This window comes from Pinus tabuliformis, chromosome 8, assembly GCF_031772625.1.
Source record: "Pinus tabuliformis cultivar Carrire ecotype Pingquan chromosome 8, CPIR1, whole genome shotgun sequence".
NCBI lineage: Eukaryota > Viridiplantae > Streptophyta > Pinopsida > Pinales > Pinaceae > Pinus > Pinus tabuliformis.
Genome location: NC_142294.1, coordinates 437,864,051 through 437,890,458, shown reverse-complemented (window position 1 = coordinate 437,890,458; position 26,408 = coordinate 437,864,051).

The window sequence follows — 26,408 nt, the reverse complement described above, 5'->3', positions numbered from 1 at the left end:
AATGAAGAAGATATTATCATGAATCAAGAAGAGTTGCGGAAGGCGAGATATTTTAGAGTATTGCAGAGGGAAAGAATAGTTGAAGAGTGGCGGGAAAGGAAGTTGTGGGAATTTAGGGTTCGAAGAAGGGAATTTCAATGCATAGGTGACATTGTAATAAGTTCAGCTGTGTGGAATAAGGAAATGGAGACTCTTGAGTCATGGTAAAGAAATGAGGAAGAAGGTTATTCTTATAGAAAAATAAGAGTTGCCAAGGAAAGTGAAGTATAGAGTTTAGAAGTAGCTACTTTAGTATATGAGGAATTAGAAGGATTTCAGATGCCTGAGCCAACTGTCCAACCAATTGTGTTATAGGGTGAGCATACACCAATATATGATGATCTCCATTTTGTAATGAGGCAACTTTTATTTTAGGATGATTCATTACTGGAACATACAATCTTGCAAGGAAGGAACACTACTCCTCCTCCCCCTAACCTTCCCCTGGTACCATATCAAAGACCTAATCTTATCTTTTTTAAGGTACACAAGCTCATTAAAGTTCAGTTATCACATAAGGATAAAGGTAGTTCTAGTGGTGTCAGTCAACCAAGTTCAGTTAATTGTTCTCAACTGGGTTCCCAAGGATTTGTACTTGTTTCTTCAAGAAAAATAGCTATGGCTAGAGTCCCATCTAGCTCACTTACCAGATATCTTGAATTCGCAGGGGGGGTGAGGATGTTGAACAACACTGGTATTTACGTGGAGCTGTGTGGAGAGATCATTAGACTATTGAAACAACCAAGTGTATTTAATTTAAAACTACGTTGCAAGATAGAGAACTACGATGGTTTATAAAATGGATTGATGCTAACCCCAATGCTGGTATATATATGGTTAAACCAGAATTTATTCAGGAATTCAAGTTACCTCAGAAAAATCAACAAGGATTGGTGGAATTTTTGGATATTTTCCAATGGGAGGGATAATTTTCTTGGCAATGTATGCATCGTTTTAAAGATGCTATCATCAAATTATCTTATCCCATTGCTTTGTATCATCAGAGGGATTATTTAATACAGGCTCTGTTACTAATGACTCGCATTCTGTTGTCATAGTAGAAGATTGATATGCTTGAAGATGCCTTGGAGCAAGCAATGAAGATCGAGGTATGGTTGGTTATCTGCAAGACTGTAGAATATATGGTTCTTCAACAGATCCTGCTATTATGGGCCTCCAGAATCAGATTTTTACCTTGATGGACCAATTTAAATATATTGCACCTCTATGTCCTGGGAGACCTCATGTTTGGTGTACCCACTATCAAGCTGAAGGAAATCATGCTACAGAATGTCTGCGACTGAGGGGACCAAGACAGTCTAGTGATCCTATGGGACCCCCTCCATAGCAGTCCCTCAGAGTTGTGCAAGTTTCACATGGTCTTCCTTATCAGGGCCATACACAATTCCAGTCATTTCAAAATCCTCAAGATATGTTTGTAAATGATTATTATGATTTTTTTTTAATTTTTGGTCATTTACCTAATCTATGTCCAATTCTAAGGAAGTACTCCACTTTGACCAATAACTTGTTTTATGAGTTTTTTGGATCACCCAATCATCATACAGATTAATGTCGGCTCTTGGATTCTTTAGTTTACCACCTTGACCATATTGCTTTCCATGTCACTGAGACTCCTCGAGGACGAGGAGGCAGATCTCTAAGAGGAGGAAGAATAGGCATAAGAGGCCTGATTAGGTGTTATAACTATGATTAGGAAGGCCATGTCGTGAGAGAATGTCCTTTGCCAAGAAGACCTTGGTGTTCATATTTTCAAGTAAATACTCATGCAAATGAAGATTGTATTGAACTTATTTCTTGATGGGAGGAACACAATCGGCCTAAAGCAGCTAATTTAATCTATGTAGAACCTCGAGATCATAGTCCTACAATGCAACCTAATATCAATGTTGTTACAAGGGGCGTTTGGAGATGATATGTGAACTCTTGACCAGCCAACCATTATCATACCTGCATCCCCAAAGAATTCTTATGTTTCAAATCAACACAAGGATTAATATAGGGAAGCAATTGAAATTTTTTGACAGTAGATTTCTTCGCAAGGATCTCGCAGTGAACAACCATAGTACATAAAGATTCATGAAGAGAAGCATTTTGCAGAACCTTTCCAACCAATAATGGATTGGTTTAAGTTGTTTCTACAAATTATGAATGATGAACAACTCACAGGTCAGTTGCGGGAAATGTTAAAGACTATTGATAAGGATGATGTGTTTTTTGAAGAACAATTTTCTACAAATTTACCTGAGCAACATTCCAGGTGGGTATGGTGGAATAAGAAGCAAACTGGAAGGGAGTTTCAGGGGATGCTCAGATTGCAATTTTCAAATTAAGGATTCTATGTTGGATTTGGTCTCAAATGTCAATATTCTATCGAGAAAAACTTGGGAAGCTCTAGGAAAACCCAATTTGGTCTTTTCCCCTATTCAGTTGTGAATGGAAAATAAATATTTCATTCTTCTTGTTGGTAGATTAGAGGATGTTGAATTTGATATAGATAGTGTTAAAAGTTATGAAAATTTTGAAGTTATTAATATTATTGGGGATAAATATCCATATCCATCCTTATTGGGCATTGACTTGGCCTTTGAGAATTATGCAGTCATTGATTTGAAGAAGGAAACTATGAATTTTGAGGTGCATGGCATGCAAGTTATACAACCCCTTGATCCTTATCAAGGCCTGATATTTATTGAACCAGTGGATGATGTTGAGTCATCTAACATGTTATATCAACTATACCAACTGACTGCTGGGAGGTGAGAATATTATATCAATCCAAAAATAGCTAGATCTATTAGTTGCCGGAGTATTCAAATGTTGGAAATAATACTGAGAGGGGGGGTGAATCAGTATTATCAGAAAAACTTTTTCATTTTATGCTCAAAAACATATACGCTACTTCAGTTAAGTGAAACAGCATGTACACGACACTGTGTCTAAAGAAACCAGCGTATAACAAGAAAACTTATGATTTAGTAGCTTATCTTCAGTAAATGCATCAGGACATTATTAACCATGATAGTAAAACAGGTGCAGTATAACAGAACAGATCATCACATAGAAGACACACACATGAACACCATGATATAAGGTCGAAACCCAATGTGGGTGAAAACCACCTGCTGCAAGTCGTCTCTATCTTTCTTTAATATGAAACTTCAGTTTACAATCTTTTGTACTGGTGCAGCCTTATACCAGTATGCAGGCTACAACCTGCTGAAGGCTTCAACCTTCTCTCGTCTCCAAACTTCCTTGGAAGGGAGCTCCAACCCCCTTTGCTCTTGTACTAGGTAAGATACTAGTACGTAGGTGCTGGCCTACAATCTTCTTTCCTTCAGGTAACACTTTTCATACATTTTCAGACTGGATATTCCTGAAGCACAATTCATTCAATTTTCATAACAGATCATTGAAGCACAAAACAACCAATACTAGCATCATCAATCTTTGAATCACTGAACCACTGAAACCCTGTCAACACCAGTCACCAGAACACATAGCAGACTACAGAACTCTGCAATAGCAGTCAGACCCAACTGCAACCCCAAAAATCAAACTTCAAAAGATATACGCTACTTCAATGAGAGAAACCCCCGTATACACGCATTTTTACCGAAGTCAACCTGCGTACAGATCTAAAAGTAAATTCTCTTAACTTGCAGCTGTACCAGACATCAGTTAGACCCAAAACATAACATTGCGTCAGTATGCAGATCTAGAAATACGCATAATCAACCATATCATAATAGTGCATTTCAAACCATTAGATCCCGATCTGTCCCTAGATCTAGTCTTCCATCAACCGGTGTGATCTCTCCTCAGCTTAGATCAAGCAACCCAGAACCTGCATACCAAATCTTTTTCTTTTCAGATATTCAAGACTTTTCAAATTGTATTTGCCTAGAGATATTCTTCTCCTTATATAGCCTTAGGCCTTGCTCAATACCAAGGGCCAAAACCATAGAAATCCAATACCATCAACTTCAAAACTAGGGATCAACACGTCTGTCGAGATGCTTTGGTCCAAAGACATAGGTTCAAGTATCGAGGACTAACTACCACGGACCAAAGGGAAGCTTCTCGACATGTATGCCCTTTTCTGTTCATGAAGCTGCGTGTATACGCGACTTCGTATATAGCGAACTAGCGTATCCGCGACTTAGTTTATAGAGTACCTGCGTGTATACGCAACTTGGGCTTAATGAACCTGTGTATATGAAATTTCTCTTCATACTTGTAGTCTAGACTAAGTTCTGTCATCAAAGGGAGTTGCCATCAAGGACAACACCTGTATCGTAGCGCCACACCTGTGCCAAAATGCCAACAATCTCCCCCTTTGGACTTCATGAAGCTGCGTGTATACGCGACTTCGTATATAGCGAACCAGCGTATCCGCGACTTAGTTTATAGATTACCTGCGTGTATATGCAACTTGGGCTTAATGAACCTGCGTATATGAAATTTCTCTTCATACTTGTAGTCTGGACTGAGATCTATCATCAAAGAGAGTTGCCATCAAGGACAACACCTGTATCGTAGCGCCACACCTGTGCCAAAATGCCAACAATCTCCCCCTTTGGACTTGATGGCAACCCCAAGATCCTTAGAACCATTCTCCCCCTTTGTCATCAAGGGCAAAGGGCTGTGCTCCCCCTGAGTAAATGCTGATATCTCTGCTTGGCTGTGCTGAAACAAGCTCCCCCTGACTGTAGGCAATATGTGCAAAAGATGTTCTTCAAAAGAACCAAGACCTTCCTATCACCAAAAGACTCAATACATACATTCATACTCCAAGAGGGGATACATCAGAAAGTTACATATAACAACCAATTATATTACATCATTCATCCCAGGCATAGTGGGGAAACCAACATAGGCCGTTACATGACCTTGACACCATAACAGAGATAAAAGAGATACATGACATAGAGACAACAAATCTAGACCAAGACTTATGAAAGTCACAAGCAGCATCTGATAAACATCTTGTAGATCAGCAACCAAGATTTCCTTCTATGCTCCTTCTCCTGAAACCAACAACAGTTGTGAACTAGAACCAAAAGTGTCTAAATGCCAACAATGCTTTACTAGACTTTAAGCTGCTCCCCTGAAACTGTGCCTGCTGCACCCCCTGAAACTATGCCTGAAGGACTCTGGCATACCCATCTCAGACCTTCTTCAACCAGAATCTGCCCTTGCTGTTCAGAACTCCATATACGCGGCTTCACCTGCATAAATCAGCGTATATACGCCAATATCCCTTATGCAACACGCGTACACCATATACGCGACTTTCCCCGCATAAATCGGCGTATATACGCGGATACCCCTTACGAAAATCGCGTATACCAACTTTTCTGTAGAATAGACAAGCTTCAACAGCAGGATGAAGCATCAACTACTCCCAGCTTTTGTCTGAGATATTCAAAAGTTTCCCTGGGCAGTGGTTTTGTGAGAATATCAGCAACTTGTTCCTTAGAAGGAACATACTCCAACTTGACCTTCTGCTCAAGCACTTGTTCCCGGAGGAAGTGATACTTGATTGGTATGTGCTTGGTCTTTGAGTGCATGACTGGATTCTTTGAAATGTTGATTGCACTTGTATTATCACATAAGATAGAGACTGGTGGAGTGCAAGTGATTTGAAAATCCTGCAATGTCTGCATCATCCAAAGAAGTTGTGTGCAACAAGATGCCGCAGCCACATATTCTGCTTCAGCTGTAGATAAGGCAATCGAACTCTGTTTCTTGCTGAACCAAGATACTAATATGGAGCCCATAATGAATGCACCACCACTTGTGCTCTTCCTGTCATCCACGCTTCCGGCCCAATCTGAATCTGTATAAGCATGAAGTGTGAGATTTGTATCTCTAGGATACCATAACCCATAATTTTGTGTCCCTTGAAGATATTTGAAAATTCTCTTCATTGCCTGAAGATGAGTCTCCTTTGGATTTGCCTGAAATCTTCCAACTATTCCGACTGCATGCATGATGTCTGGTCGGGTACCTGTCAAATAAAGCAAACTCCCAATCATGGATCTATAAGTTGGTTGATGAACTGCTGCTGATTCATCATTTGCACTAAGGCTGCATCTTGTAACCATGGGTGTACATACTGGCTTTGAATCTTCCATGTAATACTTCTTCAAGATCTGCTTGAGGTACTTGGTTTGAGACAAGAAGATACCTCCTTCATTTTGTTGGATTTGCAATCCAAGAAAATATGTCAATTCTCCAAGTAGTGACATTTCGAATTCTTTCTGCATAACCAAGGCAAAATTTTGACTCATAGTCTCTTCATTGCTGCCAAAGATAATATCATCTACATAAACAACAAGTATTAGCAATTTGTTATTTTCAACTTTTGTATAGAGATTGCTATCTGCTGATCCTTTTGAAAAGCCTTGTTGGTGAAGATATTTGTCCAACCGATAGTACCAAGCCCTTGGAGCTTGTTTGAGACCATAGAGAGCCTTTTTCAATCTGCATACAAGGTTTGGATCATTCCCAAGAATGAAACCATCTGGCTGCTCAATATATACTTCTTCTTCTAAGTCTCCATTCAGAAAGGCTGATTTCACGTCCATTTGAAATACCTTGAAGTTTTGAAAGCTTGAGAGAGAAAGGAACATTCGGATGGCCTCAAGTATTGCAACAGGAGCAAAGGTCTCTTCAAAATCTATTCCTTCTTGCTGCGCATACCCTTTACAAACAAGTCCGGCCTTGTTTCTAATTACTTCTCCATTTTCATTCAATTTATTTTTGAAGACCCATTTTGTCCCTATGACATTTTTATCTTTTGGTCTAGGAACCAATTCCCAAGTGTTGTTCTTTTTTATCTGCTCAAGTCCTTCATCCATTGCTTTGACCCAGCATTCATCTTTGCATGCCTCTTTCACATTTTGTGGTTCAGTGGAAGAGAGTAATGCCAAATAGCTTGAAGCTTCTACAATTCTTCTTCTTGTCTGTATTCCTGCTTCTTTCTGCCCCACAATCTGAGATTCTGGATGATTCTTTTGAACATATCTGGATGGAGTCTTCTCTTCTATTCTTATCTGCTCCTCTGGTTCTTCTTGAGGTTCTTCTTCTTCTTGAGGTTCTTCTTCTTCATCATTCTGCCTTTGAGGGTAGCCTTCATCTTCTTCAATGTCTTCATGATGAACTTGCCTAGGAATATATCCCTTCTCATCAACCACTACATCAATGCTGTCAACAATTCTGCCAAGTCTTTTATTGTAGCATTTGTATGCTTTGCTATGTGGAGAATAACCAAGAAGAATGCCTTCATCTGCTCTTGGTTCAAGTTTGCCAAGTTGCTCATCAGTATTCTTAATATAACATTTGCTCCCAAAGATTTTGAAGTGCTTCACCGAAGGAGTCTCACCACTCTAGAGCTCATGAGGTGTTTGAGTGCTGTTTACTCGGACATTTGTTTTATTAAGAATAATAACTGCAGCATGTGCAGCTTCACCCCAGAAAGTTGCGGGAGTACCTGATTCATCAAGCATAGCACGAGCCATTTGTTGGATTGTTCTGTTCATTCTTTCCACAACCCCATTTTGCTGAGGAGTTCTAGCTGTAGAGAATTCTCTTCTTATCCCATGTTCTTCACAGAAATCGAAAAATTCATTTGAGGTAAACTCCCCACCTCTGTCAGATCTGAGGCACTTAATTTTGTGTCCTGATTCATTTTCAACCAAGGCTTTGAAGGATTTGAATTTTTCGAATGCTTCATCTTTGTGCTTCATAAGCCCTAACCAGACAAACCTGGAGAAATCGTCAATGAATAATATCAAATATTCTTCTCCTCGAGGTGTCCTTTTCCTAAATGGACCACATACATCTGTATGGACTAGCTCAAGAGGTATGCTGGCTGATCCTTCCTTCTCTGGAAAGTTAGTTCTGGTTTGCTTCCCAAACTGACAAGATTTGCATATAGTGTTGTCTGGAATTTTGATATCTGGAAGACCATGAAGTGCCTGATATTTGCATGCTTTCCTTATTTTTGAAAAGCTTAGATGTCCCAACCTCCGATGCCATAGCCAGTGTTCATCATCCTTGCTCAAATAGCATTGTTGTGGTCCTTCTTCAAATATGTATAGATTATTTGGAGTCCTTCTTCCTTTGATCACTGTTTTACCTGTATCAAGATCACGAACACAACATCCATTTGATCTAAATATTACCTCTGTTCCTTGATCGCACATCTGACTGACACTCAGAAGGTTATGCTTCAATCCATCAACATACAAAACATTTCCAGCTTTGACCTTCTCTTTCAATGGAGCAACACCTTTTCCTTTTATGGCTGCAGAGATATCGTTTCCAAAAGAAACTTTCTTCCCCTTTTCTAATGCGGTATATGACTCAAGCTTTTCTTTGTCCCCTGTCATATGCTTCGAACATCCGCTGTCAATGTACCATAGACTTTCTTGACCTTCTGCATAAAAGGCTATCCCACATCTTTCTGGTTGCGGTTCCTTTATTCTCCATGTTTTGACATTTGAGGTTTGTTCCTTCTGAGTTGTCTTCCGGAACCTGCTCCTGCATTCAGAGTCTTCATGACCAAAGTTATTACAAATAAAGAATTCAATTTCATTTTCAAGAACCAAAAAGTTGTTATAAGTCCTTTTCATGGTTCCAGTCATTCTCCCTTGCTTTTGAGCTTCTCTAGTCATGATTGTCTTGTAGGCAACACATTGAGCTGCTTTGTGACCGAAGTTATGGCAAGAAAAGAATTGGCCATTAAAGAAACTTCTGCGATAATCAGATCTATCATCCAACCGATTGTAGCTTCTATTCACATTCATTCTTGGAGCAAATTGGGAAGATTTTACCTGTGGCTGATTTTACCTTATGTTTGTCCTTAAGGCAGTTTGTCCCCGAATTTCTTGATGGTCTGTTCTTGAGGTAAACTGTCCTTGATTCACCTGATGACTTTTATTTGGCCTTTGCTCGCTTCTCCTTGCTGCATCAAGATAACTTTTAGAGGTAGAGGCTGGAGATGTTTCTCCATTATATCCCAGACCTGTCTTGATAAGAGGAGATCGCTGCACATTGATAATCTCATCCAAGGTTTCAGATCCTTTAACAAATCTGAGATTAATCACTTTTGTTTTCTCAATCTCCTTTCTAAGACAAACAATCTCACATTCCAATTTTTCAAGATGTTTTTCCTTTTCAGTCAGTTGACATTGTAGAGAATCAGTAATAGCACTTTTCTCTTCTAAGCAAACTTTGAGATTATTCATTTCTTCATAAAATCCATCTACATCTATAGCATCCATGTAGTCATCATCTTCAAAAGGCATTAAAAGTTTATATCTATTACCTTGTTCATCTTCGTCACTATTTGAAAGACCATCACTATCTTCATGAGTGTAATAGCTTTTCTTCTTTTCATTATGTTTCTTGTTCCATTTAACAGGTTCCTTTCCCTTGTCACTCTTGTCTTTGTGAGGACATTTGGCAGCATAATGACCTACTCTTCCACAAGCAAAACATTTAAAAGGTAACTTACCTCTGAACCTTCCAGAACCCCTTTGAAGATTTCTGACAAAATTTGATTCTTCTTCTTCATCTTCTGGCACGTGACTTGCTTCATAATAATCTTCTTTGCCTGAAGCCTTGAAGGCAGCTTCTCTTCTGTCTGATGGACCTCCCTTTCTCATTTCATAAGCGATTAGAATTCCGTGAAGCTGAGACATAGTAAGAATTTGCAGATTTTCCTTTTCTTCTATGGCAGACACTTTAGATTCAAATTTGGGGGACAAAGATCTTAAAACCTTTTCAACCACAATAGCCTCTTTTATTTCTTCACCCAAGTTTTTCATGCAATTAACAATCTCATCTACCCTAAGGAAATAGTTAGCAACACTTTCATCATTATACATTCTGAGAGTCTCATACTTAATCCTGAGAGTTTGAAGTTTAGCACGCTTTACCTGTTCGTCTCCTTCATAGCTCGTGACAATTTTGTCCCATATTTCTTTTGCAGACTTATAGTGCATTACCTTCATGAATTCCGATTGAGATATACATCCCAATAGAGTATTGACTGCTTTCGCATTTGTTTCATATTTCTTTTTCTCGTCTGCATCTGTAGGAGTAGCTGAAGGAAAAGTGTAGCCTGTATCTACGATGTCCCAGACTTTTGTACCAAGAGATTGAAGATAGGCAGTAACTCTTACTTTCCGATAATTGAAGTTTGTCCCATCAAAAACCGGTGGCCTGATTGATGCTTCTCTCTCATAGTTGCTCATGATGAACGATCTACCTTCAAGCGATCAAGCTTCTCTGAAGGACCTGCTCTGATACCAATTGTTGGAAATAATACTGAGAGGGGGGGTGAATCAGTATTATCAGAAAAACTTTTTCATTTTATGCTCAGAAACATATACGCTACTTCAATTAAGTGAAACAACGTGTACACTCCACTGTGTCTAAAGAAACCAGCGTATAACAAGAAAACTTATGATTCAGTAGCTTATCTTCAGTAAATGCATCAGGACATTATTAACCATGATAGTAAAACAGGTGCAGTATAACAGAACAGATCATCACACAGAAAACACACACATGAACACCATGATATAAGGTGGAAACCCAATGTGGGTGAAAACCACCTGCTGCAAGTCGTCTCTATCTTTCTTTAATATGAAACTTCAGTTTACAATCTTTTGTACTGGTGCAGCCTTATACCAGTACGCAGGCTACAACCTGCTGAAGGCTTCAACCTTCTCTCGTTCTCCAAACTTCCTTGGAAGGGAGCTCCAACCCCCTTTGCTCTTGTACTAGGTAAGATACTAGTACGTAGGTGCTGGCCTACAATCTTCTTTCCTTCAGGTACCACTTTTCATACATTTTCAGACTGGATATTCCTGAAGCACAATTCATTCAATTTTCATAACAGATCATTGAAGCACAAAACAACCAATACTAGCATCATCAATCTTTGAATCACTGAACCACTGAAACCCTGTCAACACCAGTCACCAGAACACAGAGAAGACTACAGAACTCTGCAATAGCAGTCAGACCCAACTGCAACCCCAAAAATCAAACTTCAAAAGATATACGCTACTTCAATGAGAGAAACCCCCATATACACGCGTTTTTACTGAAGTCAACCTGCGTACAGATCTAAAAGTAAATTCTCTTAACTTGCAGCTGTACCAGACATCAGTTAGACCCAGAACATAACATTGCATCAGTATGCAGATCTAGAAATACGCATAATCAACCATATCATAATAGTGCATTTCAAACCATTAGATCCCGATCTGTCCCTAGATCTAGTCTTCCATCAACCGGTGTGATCTCTCCTCAGCTTAGATCAAGCAACCCAGAACTTGCATACCAAATCTCTTTCTTTTAAGATATTCAAGACTTTTCAAATTGTATTTGCCTAATGATCTTCTTCTCCTTATATAGCCTTAGGCCTTGCTCAATACCAAGGGCCAAAACCATAGAAATCCAATACCATCAACTTCAAAACTAGGGATCAACACGTCTGTCGAGTTACTTTGGTCCAAAGACATAGGTTCAAGTACCGAGGACTAACTACCACGTACCAAAGGGAAGTTTCTCGACATGTACGCCCTTTTCTGTTCAAGAAGCTGCGTGTATACGCGACTTCGTATATAGCGAACCAGCGTATCCGCGACTTAGTTTATAGAGTACCTGCGTGTATACGCAACTTGGGCTTAATGAACTTGCGTATATGAAATTTCTCTTCATACTTGTAGTCTGGACTTAGATCTGTCATCAAAGAGAGTTGCCATCAAGGACAACACCTGTATCGTAGCGTCACACTTGTGCCAAAATGCCAACAATCTCCCCCTTTGGGCTTGATGGCAACCCCTTTGGACTTCATGAAGCTGCGTGTATACATGACTTCGTATATAGCGAACCAGCGTATCCGCGACTTAGTTTATAGAGTACCTGCGTGTATATGCAACTTGGGCTTAATGAACCTGCGTATATGAAATTTCTCTTCATACTTGTAGTCTGGACTGAGATCTGTCATCAAAGAGAGTTGCCATCAAGGACAACCCCTGTATCGTAGCGCCACACTTGTGCCAAAATGCCAACATCAAAGTACCGAAGTTGGCTCCTTGCTACGATAGAAGATTGGAAACAATGTGCTCATGAAATTCATTCTCGAAATTATGCCATTGTTCAATGTGTCCACTGGATTGGTACTAAGGTACACGAGTATCCTATTTTCAATGGTACTAATTTTGTTGTCATTTTTATTAAATAAATTGATCGTTATATAGAGGAAAGTCAAACAATTCCTTTAATGAATGTTTCTCTACAAGCAACCCCCACAAGATGGTGGGAAACCCATCGAGATCAGCTTCAATATTGGAGCTCAATTAAGGTTATTCTATTTATAAATTTCTCCCTCCGAATGAGCTTGTAAGTAATATCCCTATTTATGATGGTCGTACTATCCCACAAGAATATGTTGCGTATTGTTATTTTGTATGGCAAGTTTATGGCCTAGCAGTTGAAATGTGTCCGCACTTATTTATCCACTCCTTGAGAAAAATTCTGCAAGCTTGGTATTTGCAAGAGGAGTGAAAATGCCAAACGACAAATTGGGAGGTGTTGTCTGCCCAGTTCTGTAGAGACTTTTCATTCTATCATAATGATGAAAAGATAACGTAAGCCCTTCGATCTATTAGTGGAGTATTTTTTTTTTTTAGGTGGGTATATTTTAGTGGAATGCAACAGGTATGGAGACTTTCTACACCAATATGACTCTGGGTTTCATGAAGATATTGTCTGCAGTAAAGTTAATAAAGATCCAGATGATGACCTGGAGGAGTTGCGACATTTTTCCTTTAAATATTCTGAAGGAGAATGACAAATAAAAGAGGATCCTATACATGATGCCTCACATCTGCAGCCTCTCAAGTTGAAGAAGGTGAATATTGGGACTGAAGATAAACCAAAGCTTGCTTCTATTGTGGATTATTGGGATGAACAGACCACTCGAGAAATATTTGACCTAATTAAGGAATATGAGGATTTATATCCCTGCCTCGTCTCAGAATTAATGGTGTGGAATTGGGAGAAATGAAAATCACACTGAAGCCCAATCCAAAACCCGTTAAGCATTGGCCATAATGTTGGGTGTGGAGCCTGATTATCTTCTATATTCAAAGGTATCACCACATTGGACCCGAGCATTGCCGCCCAAAAACTATTCGCTGTAGGGGGGTCCGGGGGGGGGGGGGCTGCGACTTTTGGGAAGCCCCCCGCTGGCGGGGGGTTTCGGGGGCAGTGCCCCCGAAGCTAAGAATAGATGTAAAATTGCCTTGTAAAAGTATAGTAATTTCTAGTCAATCTGGGCTGTTCATTAGGTAGAGATCTGACAATAGAAGTTATGTCTAATTTAGGGTTTTTTTCCCTAGAAGGCAACCCCTCACTATATATGAGGGAATTGTATTGCGTCTATGTAGATCTGTATTCTGAGTGAGAAAGAGAGAGGAGATTGAGAGCGAAGAGGGTGTTACAACGGATCTGTTGTAGGTTGTATCTCTTCAATTTTCTAGATAATATAAAAGGAAGGACTGGTTGTTTCTCCATGGACATAGCCCAAACTGGGTGAACCACGTATATCTGTGTCTCTCTTGTTTTATGTGTTTTCTATGTTTATATTTCTGCAATATTTTATGTGTTCCATTGCTCCGTAATATATAATTTTCTAACAATTGGTATCAGAGTCGAAGGTATTTTTTTGGCTGACAAACTCGCAGGAGAGAAGGGTTCCTGGTTCAAGTGGGAGCAATGGCGAAAGATGGTAAGTTTAGGGTTGAGAAATTTAACGACAAAAACTTCTTGCTGTGGAAGATGCAGATGGAAGATTATCTGTACCATTGGGCGGAAAAACAAAGATGCCAACAGGTATGATAGATGAAGAATGGAACCTTCTCGATAGAAAGACACTCGGAAAAGTACGGTTGTGCCTCGCAGCGTCGGCCACCTTCAACATTTCGAAGGAAACAATGACGGAGGGTTTGATTAAGGCATTGGTGAAACTATATGAAAAACCCTCGGCCTCAAATAAGGTATTTCTTATGAAGCGTTTATTTAATATGATGATGTCAGAAGGTGGATTTTTGTAGACCATTTAAATGATTTTAATACTGTTACAAGTCAGTTAAGTTCTGTAGGGGTAAACTTTGATGATGAAGTTAGAGCTCTATTATTCTTGTGCTCATTGCTAGAAAGTTGGAATGGTTTAGTAATGGCCATTAGTAACTTTGTTTCTGGATCTAGTACTTGAAAGTTTGATGATGTTGTCGGTGCTATCCTTAGCGAGGAAATGCGACGGAAAAGCTCCGATGAGACATCAGGTAATGCTTTGAGTGTAGAGTCTAGGGGAAGAAAAATGGAAAGAGGAAAGAGCTCAAGATATCACAGTAAATCAAGGAAAGGTAGATCCAAGTCTAGATCAGGGATAGTCTGCTGGAAATGTGGAAAGAAAGGACACCTAAAGAAAGACTGTAGATCTCGGAATGGAAAAGAAGGAGATGCACAACAAGAAAACAATCATGAAGCAAATGTGATAGGTGAGGTGTTACAAGATGCTTTGATTCTTTCTTTCAAAAATATTATTGATTCTTGGGTGGCAGATTCAAGGGCCTCATTCCATGCCACACCTGATAAGAAATACTTTCATGACTATGTTCAAGGAGATTTTGGACAAGTCCGTTTGGGTGATGATAAACCTTGTAAAATTATTGGAATGGGTAAGGTTCCTGTAAAACAGCAGAATGGAAACCAATGGCTACCAAAGGAGGTAAGGCATGTTCCAAATCTGAAGAAAAATCTAATTTCAACATGGCAGTTAGGTGGTGAAGGTTGTGTGACAACTTTCACTGATAAATCTTGGAAGGTCACCAAAGGAGCCCTGGTAATAGAAAAAAGGCGAAAAGGTTGGTACATTGTATTTATGTAATGGTATTTCTAACCCTGTTAATGCTTTAACTTCCAAAAGAGCAGATGCAGCATTATGGCATCACAGGCTCGGACACATGAGTGAGAAGGGGATGAAGATCCTTCACTCAAGGAATTTGTTGCGGGTTTGAAGAATTTGGATTTGGACTTTTGTGAGAATTGCATTTATGGAAAACAGAAGAGAGTCATATTTCCCAGAGTTGGGAAAGAAAAGAAGAGCGAAAAATTAGAGCTTGTGCATACAGATGTATGGGGACTTGCTCAGGTATCATCTCTCGGTGGCTCTCGTTATTATGTTACTTTTATTGATGATGCAACTAGAAAAACTTGGATTTATTGTATTAAGAATAAATCTGATGTATTTGATACTTTCAAGAAATGGAAAGCTTTGGTTGAGATTGAGACAGGAAAGAAATTGAAGTATCTCAGATCAGACAATGGAGGTGAATATTGTAGCAACGAGTTTGATAGGTACTGTTCAAAGCATGGAATTCACAGAGAGAAGACATTTCCAAGAACACCACAAGAAAATGGTGTGTCAGAAAGCATGAAAAGAACAATCATGGAGCGTGCAAGGTGCATGAGATTGCATGCAGGATTGCCTTTACAATTTTGGGAAAATGATGTAGATACTATTGTTTATCTAATAAACATAGGGCCTCAAGTTCCTTGGATGGTGGTGTTCTAGAGGAAGCATGGACAAGTAAAAAGGTAAACTACTCTTTTTTAAAGCCTTTTGGTTGTGAGGCCTTTGTCCATATTAATAAAGAAAATAGAACAAATCTTGAGGCAAAATCAAAGAAATGTACCTTTATTGGATATGGTGTTAATGATTTTGGTTATCGCTTATATGATTATGAAAATCACAAAATCATTAGGAGCAGAGATGTAATATTCAATCAAAAGGTCTTGTATACGGATCAGCTGCAGGAAAAGAAACAGGAAAAAGAAAACAAGGAATACACAGTTCTTGATGAGATCACTGAAAAAGTAAAGGTTCCTAAAAATAATAATAATCAACAACCAAAAAAACAATAACCACCACAACAGGAACATGCACCCCAAACACCTGAAAGTGGTGTTAGAAGATCTACCAGGATAAGTAGACCCCTTGAACGATACTCTCCTTCATTATATTATTTATTGTTGACTGATTCTGGTGAACCCAAATGTTATGAAGAAGCAATGCAGGTTGAAAGCAGGAAGAAGTGGGAGCTAGCCATGGAAGAAGAGATGGACTCCTTAATGCATAACCAGACTTGGGACTTAGTCAGGTTGCCTATAGGTAAAACTACATTGCAGAATAAATGGGTTTATAGGCTGAAGGAAGAAGATGGAGGAAAATAGAGGTACAAAGCTAGACTTGTGGTGAAGGGGTTTGCACAGAACAAAGGTATTGATTTTGATGAAATATTTTCTCCTGTTGTTAAAATGACTTCAATCAGAAATATTCTAAGTCTAGTAGCAGCTGAATATTTGCATCTTGATCAATTAGATGTAAAGACAACCTTTCTCCATGGGGATTTGGAGGAAGAGATATATATGCAGCAGCCACAAGGATATGAGGTAAAAGGGAAGGAGAAACTAGTGTGCAGGTTGAAGAAGAGCTTGTATGGCTTAAAACAGGCTCCAAGGAAGTGGTATCTAAAATTTAACAAGTTTATGTCTGAACAAGGTGATACTAGATGTCACTTTGATCATTGTGTCTATCTGAAAAAGTAAAATGATGGCATCTATATTATATTGCTATTGTATGTAGATGACATGCTTGTTGTAGGGTCTAACATGCAGGAAATAAATGTGCTCAAAAGAAAATTGGTAAATTCATTTGCAATGAAGGATTTGGGAGCTGCAAAACAAATCTTTGGTATGAGAATAACTAGAGATAGGAAAAATCACAAACTAACATTGTCTCAGAATGAGTACATACAAAAGGTGTTGAAAAGATTTAATATGCACAATGAAAAACCAGTTAGTACACCTTTTGCTAGCCATTTTAAACTTAGTAAGGAAATGTGCCCAATGACCCAAGAAGACATGGATTATATGTCTAAAGTTCCATATGCATCAACAGTCGGAAGCTTAATGTATGCAATGGCTTGCACAAGGCTTGATATTGCACATGCAGTGGGAGTTGTAAGCAGGTACATGAACAATCCCGAAAAGGAACATTGGATGGCAGTGAAATGGATTCTCAGATATTTGAAAGGTACCAAAAATCAAGCATTATGCTTTGGTGGTTCAAACATTTCTCTCCATGGATATGTTGATGCAGATATGGCAAGTGACAAAGATAACAGGAGGATCACTACAGGATATGTATTTACTGTAGGTGGAATAATTGTCAGTTTGGTTTCAAAAATCCAAAGTGTTGTTGCACTTTCAACAATAGAAGCAGAGTATGTTGCTGCTACAGAGGCTAGTAAAGAATTGATTTGGTTACAAAGGTTTATGGGTGAATTGGGTAAGGAGCATGATATGGGCACGTTATACAGTGATAGCCAAAGTTCCATTCATCTTGCAAAGAAATTAGCATTTCATTCTAAGATTAAACACATACAACTCAACTACCATTTCATACAATCAGTGTTGGAAGATGGAGAGTTGAAGCTGGAAAAGATACACACTAGCCAGAATCTTGCAGATATGCTAAAAAAAGTTGTAACTAGGGAGAAACTGAGAATATGCTCAGTTTCAATTGGTCTTCAAGTATGATGAAGAAGATGAGAAACAACCAGGTCCAAAGAGGAGTCATTGTCCACCAAATGAAGCAGCAGTGGAGTTGCTATGATCAGTCTCCAAGTGGGAGATTGTTGGGTTTGGAGCCTGATTATCTTCTGTATTCAAAGGTATTGCCACATTGGACCCCAGTTTAAAATGGGGCAGCAATGCCGCCCGAAAAATATTCGCTACAAGGGGGATCCAGGGGGGGCGACTGCGACCTTTTGGGAGCCCCCCCTGGCGGGAGGTTTCGGGGGCAGCCCCCCCGAAGCTAAGAAGAGATGTAAAATTGCCATGTAAAAGTATAGTAATTTCTAGTCAATCTGGGTCGTTCATTAGGCGGAGATCTGACGATAGAAGTTATGTTTAATTTAGGGTTTTTTGCCCTAGAAGGCAACCCCTCACTATATATGAGGGAATTGTATTGTGTCTATGTATATTTTTATTTTGAGTGAGAAAGAGAGAGGAGATTGAGAGTGAAGAGTGTGTTACAATGGATCTGCTGTAGGTTGTATCTCTTCAATCTGCTGGATAATATAAAAGGAAGGAATGGTTGTTTCTCCGTGGACATAGCCCAAACTGGGTGAACCACGTATATATGTGTCTCTCTTGTTTTATGTGTTTTCTGTGTTTATATTTCTGCAATATTTTATGTGTTCCATTGCTCCATAATATATAATTTTATAACACATACAGATTAAATCCATGAGTTAAGGAGAAAGTGAAGAAGGAAATTGACAAAATTATAACTGTTGGCCTTATATTTCTGGTTGATGAAACTCAGTGGATAAGTCCCATTGTCATCCAGGATAAGAAGGATTCAAAGGAAATTCAAGTATGTGTTGACTATCACAGTCTCAATAATGCATGTGTGCATAACCCATTTCCAACTCCTTTAGTGATGAAGTCTTTGATAATGTTGGGGGTATTGAGGCCTACTCTTTTATGGATGGTTTCTAGGGCTATCATCAAGTTCGAATTGCAGAAGAAGATAAGAAGAACACCACCTTCACTATTGAATTGGGATCCTATGCTTATATTGATATGCCCTTTGGGTTGAAGAATGCCCCAGATTTTTTTCACATTGCTATTGCTGCTTTTTGTGAATATATACATAAGTTTATGGAAGTTCATATGGATGATTGGACCATATATATTTTTATCAAGAATCACCCTAGCTTGTTGAGGGTTATGTTTGATAGGTGTAGAGAACTTCAAATATCTTAGAATTTGAAAAAATGCATTTTTCTTGTACCTTTTGGAACTCTATTGGGGCATAACATCTACAAGGAGGGAGTATATGTGGACCCTTCTAAGGTTGCGGTAATACTGAATATGTTGCCACCCACTTTTGTCCAATAGTTGTGGTCGACTTTGGGACATACTGGTTATTATCGTAGGTTTATAAGAAATTATGCCTCAAGCACAACACCACTTGAGAAGCTTTTGAAGAAATTTGAACACTTTGTGTGGATTCCTAAATGTGATGCTACATTTGATACTGTGAAGGAGAAACTTGCCAACGCACCTATTCTGGTTTACCCCGACTGGAATAATAAATTCCATGTCCATGTTGATGCATCTAGAATTGATTTGGTAGTGATACTAAAGCAATCAGGTGAAGGAAACTTGGATCATCCTATCTAGTTTGAGAGCAATAAAATTTCCTATGCAGAGAAGAACTATACTACTACAGAACGAGAAGCTTTAGCTATGGTTTATTCTCTCCAAAAATTCCGACATTATTTGTTGGGAGGTCCATTCAAGTTTTTCACAGATCACTCCGCGCTGAAATGTTTAGTTAACAAGTCTATGCTTGAAGGAAGGATTTTTCAGTGGTTATTGCTATTTTAGGAGTTTACTTTTGAGGTGATTGTCAATACAGGAAGATCTAATGTGGGGTCAGACCATTTGTCCAGGTTAGAGATAGGAGAATTGGGGGGATTAATTGATGATCAGATGTCAAATTCTCATTTGTTTCATATAGAAGTTTTCCTTGATTACTTGGAATATAATGCCACTTTTATTGCTATAGGTTAATTCCCTTCTAATTATACTATTGTGCAAAAGAAACATTTGGTGGTCAAAGTGGTCGACTATCAACTTATTACGGGACAACTATATAATATGGGGCTTGATCAAGTTTTACGTCATTGTATCCTTGATCAAGAATGTGAAGGTGTATTATGGGAATGTCATGTTGTAGGTCATGTTGGGGAAACTCTACTTCTCAAAAGGTCTTTCAAGCTAGCCTTTGGTGGTTGAATCTCTTTAAGTATGCAAACAAATATGTCAAAACTTGCGATGTTTTTCAACGAGTTGGCTGGTTGTCGTTTCGCGGTGAAATGACCTTTCATTCGTTACATTCTCTTGTTGATTTTGAAACATGGGTTTTTGATTTTATTGGGCCTATTTGCCCTCCTGCTCCTCATTCACATGCTTGATATTTCATTACCGCAGCAAATTATTTGAATCATTGGGCGAAAGCTGCTCCAATTAAAGATTGCACTATTGATACTACTACTTAGTTTATATTTGAAAACATTATTACTGGATTCAGTTGTCCATAAAGTCTCAAAAGTGATCAAGGTTACCACTTCATTAATGAAACTGTTTAGGCTCTAAGGTATAATTTCATGATACAACATCATAAGAGCACTCCTTATCATCCGCAAGTCAATGGGGCTATCGAAGATTTTAATAAAATTTTGGGAAAAGGGCTTACCAAGATTTGTTCTGCAAACAAAGATGACTAGGATGAACAAGTTCCTGCTACTTTGTGGGCTTACTGAACTATAGTCAAGCGGTTGCACCAATATACTCTGTTCGAACTGGTTTATGGGAAAGAAGTTGTTATTCCTACTGAGTTTATTGTTCCTAATATTTTTATTGCTCATGCGACTCGAATGCCTGAAAATGAGTCCATTCCTGAACGAGTGCATAAATTATTACAGTTGGATGATTCCTGATTTCTTGCTTATTTTCATAAAACTATTGAGAAGGAGCACCAGAAGGCTTGGCACGATTCACACATAAAAAATAAATCATTTTCTATAACAACCTAGTGAAAATTCCATGTAATAAAAGTTAATAAAGGCAAAAATAATAACCATGGTTGATGGGCACTTATTCCAAGCTAAATGTTGGGCAAGACATCCTAGGGTGTGTTCATTTGGTTGTTTATGGCTATGGAAATTGGCAAAGGTAATGAATAAGGCTTTGGAAATGAAAATTGGCATTTTTGGCACATTTATTTATGAAAATAATGGAAATTAGGAGAAAAAGAAGTTGAAAGGTCACAGGTTGCATGTGAGGAGGAAAATGAAGGAAAATAATGGAAAATGAAGAAAATAGAGGCCTCATTCATAAAAAGGCTTATGAGGATTAGTTGATAACCTTTTGTGAGTTAGCTTTGGAGCTCTCTCATTATTCACACTCTCTCTCTCACTCTTGGACACTTAGAGTTTTCTTGGAGAATTTTTGCATTGGAGCAAAAAAGGAAAAGAAGGCAAGAGGATGAAAATATCAAGCAAGGAAAGGTAGGATCAAGTAGTTACAATAGGCTTCATTGCAGGTATCGACTTGCATGTGTATTTTCCTTGCTAGATTTGGCATGCATGGGATTGCATGTGGTTATTTTCTATCATGGCATGGGTTTTTCCAGGTGTGATAGTGTTTTCAGCCTATCCTTTCCATTTCCAGATAGCCATGGTGTGATGGGGTTCTCATGTTTTGGTTGAGCTAGATTTCCAAATGGATTCAAAGCTGAGTGAGGTGGATCTCTGAAATGGTAGAACGCATGGCTTAGTAACCCCTGAGCTAGACTGTGGGTTGTGATAAAGCTAGATTTTGTGTTTCCTCAGATGGCCTGGGAATCCTTGCCGGTGAATGGTAGGATATACGGTAAAGCCAAGAGGTGGTTTGCTCTCTATTGGGCCTAGAAATCTTGGGTTTGGGATATGTGGAAAATCCTGGAGTGTGGGTCTCAGTTTAGGGCTTAGTGATCTAGGTTTGGATTACAGTAAAGCTTGAGAGCCTAGGAGATAGGAAAGTTCCTCACGATGTAGGTGGAGAAATCTGGTGGCATCCATGCTTGTTTAGCCTAGTGATCAGGTGGAGATCACAGTAACACCCATTATGATGTGTTCATTGTGTTAGCCTAGTGATCTGGGATGGATTATGGTAAAGCCTAGTTTCTGTTGATGAGGATGAGGTGGTTTAGCCTCGATATGCGCTAGTTGAGTTCTTTCGGTTGAAGTCCCACATTCATGCTTGGAATATGGAACGGGCGTGAATGACTGAAGAGATATTTTGCTCAACTATTCTATTGTCAGGTGGAATGTGGTAGTCCCATCTTCGGTTGGTTCATTTCATTCATTAATGAGAAATTCATTCCCTTGATTTTCATGTATAAATGTACTGATGTATATGTGGATTTTATGGTTGATATGCTTATGATATTTGTGTCCCTATTATGTTGGTTATATGTATGTTCTATGACATCAACTATGTATGGCTCTCAACATGTTTCTACTTGTAAATGAATGGATAATGTATCTATGGCATAATAGATGGTAATGCAAAAAATGACATGAGGGAGCAATGGTTCATAGCAATTCTCAGATAAGTATGATATCCCTGCAATTAATTCTGTTGTTTACACCTGTAGGTTACATGTTGATGATATGTTTGATGAAATGCCTAACATGGTTAGTAAGGGTATGATTAAGGTCTTGTTCAACTTATTACTTTTACATCATTGTTTCCATGTAATTTTTATTGATTTTAAGTTATCACTCCATTATGGGTAGTGGCTTGGGTTCTCGGCCTGAAAAAGTGGCTTAAATCCCGGGGCCGCTAGCACAGAACTAGAAACTTTAGTCTCTGGTCACTAGCAAGAAAGCTTGTGAGAGTGAATTTGGGTTGTTGGTCACTCCCTTGCCCATAGTATGAAAGCAACTGTGGCTTAAGAGATCCAGAACATCAGTGGGACCTAGGGATAGGTTGTCTGAGTGGTTGACATGTCTCTTGAGGATCTTGAAGCTTATGTTGGATGACTGTGTGTGATGTTTCCATCGATTCAACTTCCTTAAGGTCACATAGGAGGTCGAATCTAATCATATTAGCCTCGCGTCTCATGTTTACCCCTGTTGGCATGGTTACTTGGGTGGATGTGGGAGGAGGGTGTTATAGAGTGGTATCAGAGCATGGTTCACCCCTCAGACTGGACGGGTGGTGTGCATTGGTCATGCATGCATGTCAATTGTAGGTGTGTATCTTACACTTGCATTCCATGTGCTTGTTACATTTTCTTGATGATTGATTATGCTTGAAGTAAGGTTGTCATGGAAAATTTGATGATTGATTTTGTGGAATGCATTGTCATGAGTATATGATTGGTTACCTATTGTTACATGTCGCTTACATGTTGATCTTATGTCACCTACTTACATCCTTGTATGTTAGGCTGCATTCTTGTAGGTTTGATTACATGTAGCAGTCTTGTAGGTTGATTATGAGAATTGACTTCTAATGCTCAACTACATGTGTTTATGCGTATGTGTAGTTGATTTGGAATTTCTTATGCATGTTGATGGTTGCATGTGGAAATGTGTACAATGGAGTAATCGTTTTTATCATGCATGAGGTCATAGCATGCATTGTTGATATGGCCTTGCATTGATGACTGGACCCTAACTAGAATGATGTTTATGCGTTGATGCACTTGTTATATGTCGATATGTTGTTATGATTATGTTATACATGTATCATGTTGATTTGATGATCTTGCAGATGATGTATCCTCCCCAAAATATACTAAGGTACGTTGATTTATTGAGGTTTGGTTTATCTGACATATTATACATTGCAGGAAAGATATCAAATGGATAACAAGGTGGTAGACTACATATAATCTCCCTATGCATTAGATAAGTAGCATGGTGTGGGGCACTCTTCTGATTTGGTAGACACATTAAGAAGCTTGACAGAAGAAATAAGGAGTTGTAAGGCACATAATGACCGGATCATAAAGGCACAAGAGAAACAAGCAGAGGTTAATGTTATACTTCTTCAGAGTTTTTCTAACTTGCAGCGACAAGGGCCACTTCGGATCAACCATGGACATGAGGGTAGAAATAATGGGGCATATGGTAGTAGGTCTCCTAGTAGACACAAGTTGGATAGATATGATACGATGAGAGATGGCAGGTTGTCAGATACTTCGGATAGGAGAGGTGATGGATACAGGTATTATTCTAGTTCTAGTTATGATATAAATCATGACCGTCATCACTATCATATTTATAGGAGAAATGATAATGGATACTCACGAGATGATTTTAAGAAAGCGAAGCCACCTAATTTTGATGGAGATATGAAGAATCCAGAAGATGCAGAGGCTTGGATACTTGGGATGAACAAATTCTTTGAGTTGCATAATTACACAGATAACATGAAGGCCAGCGTAGTGATCTTTAGTTTGAAAGGTGAAGAAGATGTGTTGGGAAGATGTTAAGTTGGTTAGAGACACCAGGACAAATGAATTGAATTGGTTGGAGTTCAATAGGCTTTTTAGGAAGAAGTTCTTGTCATAAAGGTACTATGACAGTAAGTCTAAAGAGTTATATGAGCTAAAGATGGGATCGATGATAGACGAAGAGTACACGACAATGTTTCTGGAGATATTGAGGTATTCACCATATCTTACTGATGAGAAGGCTAAAGTTCAAAGATTTGTCGGTGATTTTCCACTAGAATTTAGAGATTAGATTGATTAGGATGAGCCTTGGTCACTTGAGGAAGTTATTGGGAAATTGAAGCATTGCTATGAACAATCAAAGTGTAAGAATGAATCTCAACAAGGATGGAAGGGAAAAAAGAAAGGTAAAGGTAAATGGAATCCTAAGAGGACAAGGCCTCAACATGCATATGAGAAAGAGAATGTGGCACTACAGAAGAGATTTAATGCAACTAGACAAGGACATGAGTCGCAACAGCAACATAGAGGTTTTGGTATTGGTTGGTTGGAGTGTTGGACTTGTGGCAAGGAACACCTTAAGAGAGATTGTCCATAGAATTAGGGTGGTAGGCCTCATATATACAATGCACAGGAGGCACAAACTATTGGGGATGTACGACAGAGCATTCCTCGTATCTATGAAGCAGTGGACAATAGGCAGATAGAACACCAGGAATCTATCATTGAGATGGATGGTAAGCTTTGTGATCAAGTTATTTCTATTTTGATTGACCTTGGATCTAATTATAGCTATGTTAGTCTTAAATTGGTGGATAAGTGTGGTTTGAGTAAGGAATTGGATGCAGAGTCTTGGTTAGTGTAGTTGGCTACATGTACAATGAAGCGAGTTCATCATTGGGTAAGATATTGTGCATTTGATTTGAATGGTATGCCTATCACAACACATATAAATGTACTACCTTTGGGATCATACAATATGTTGTTGGGCATGGATTGGTTGTATCTTCATAGAACCAAGGTAGACTATTATGAAAAACTATTGAGTGTGTTGATGACAATGGAGAAGCAAGATTCTTGCAGGGTAAGAAGAAATCCACATAATTTATGATGGTGAAATCTATGCAAGTGAAGTGTGGCTACAGGAAAGGGTGTATGTTGTTTGGAGTACACATTTATAGTGATAAGGGTAAGGAGGTTGAGGATGAAAATGTGTTGAGAAGGTACCCAGTTTTGCAGCTGTTTCACAATGTATTTCTTGAGGACATTACAGAGTTTCCATCGCATAGGGAGGTATACTTTTCGATTGAGTTAGTGCCAGGGGTAGCTCCAACATCAAAATCATATTACAGGATGAGCACACCTGAGTTGGTTGAGTTAAAGTTGTAGTTGAAGGAAATGTTCGACAAGGGATACATTAGGCCAAGTGTATCACCTTGGGGTGCACCATATTGTTTGTGAAGAAGAAAGATGGAACTCTTAGATTATGCACTGACTACAGGAAGTTGAACAAAGTGACCATCAGGAATTGATATTCATTTTCGAGGATTGATAACTTGTTCGATCAACTAAAGGGAGCACTAGTGTGCTCCAAGATCGACTTGAGATCGGGGTACCATCAGGTACTCACCAAAGAGGAGGACATTTACAAGACTGCGTTCAGGACAAGCTATGAGCATTATGAGTTTGTTGTAGTTCCATTTGGCTTAACTAATGCTCCAACTACGTTTATGTGCTTGATGAATAGTGTGTTGTGTCCATATTTGGATAAGTTTGTTATTGTGTTCATTGTTGATATACTAGTATATTCTAAAAATGAGGAAGAGCATGTCGATCATTTAGCATCAGTGTTGAGGCTGTTGAGGGAGCATCAGTTGTATGCTAAGCTTAGAAAGTGTAGTTTCTTTTAGACTGAGGTACATTACTTGGGGCATGTGGTCTCCAAGGAGGGAATTACAGTAGATCCAGAGAAGATAACGACCATCATGGAGTAGGTAGCTCCTAAGAGTGTGGATGAGGTGAGATATTTCATGTGTCTGGCAGGATATTATAGGAGGTTCATCATGAACTTATCGCATATTTCTTATCCTATCACATCATTATAGAGGAAAGGTAAGAAGTTTGAATAGATAGAGGAGTGTGAAGACAGATATCAACAGCTTAAGTAGTT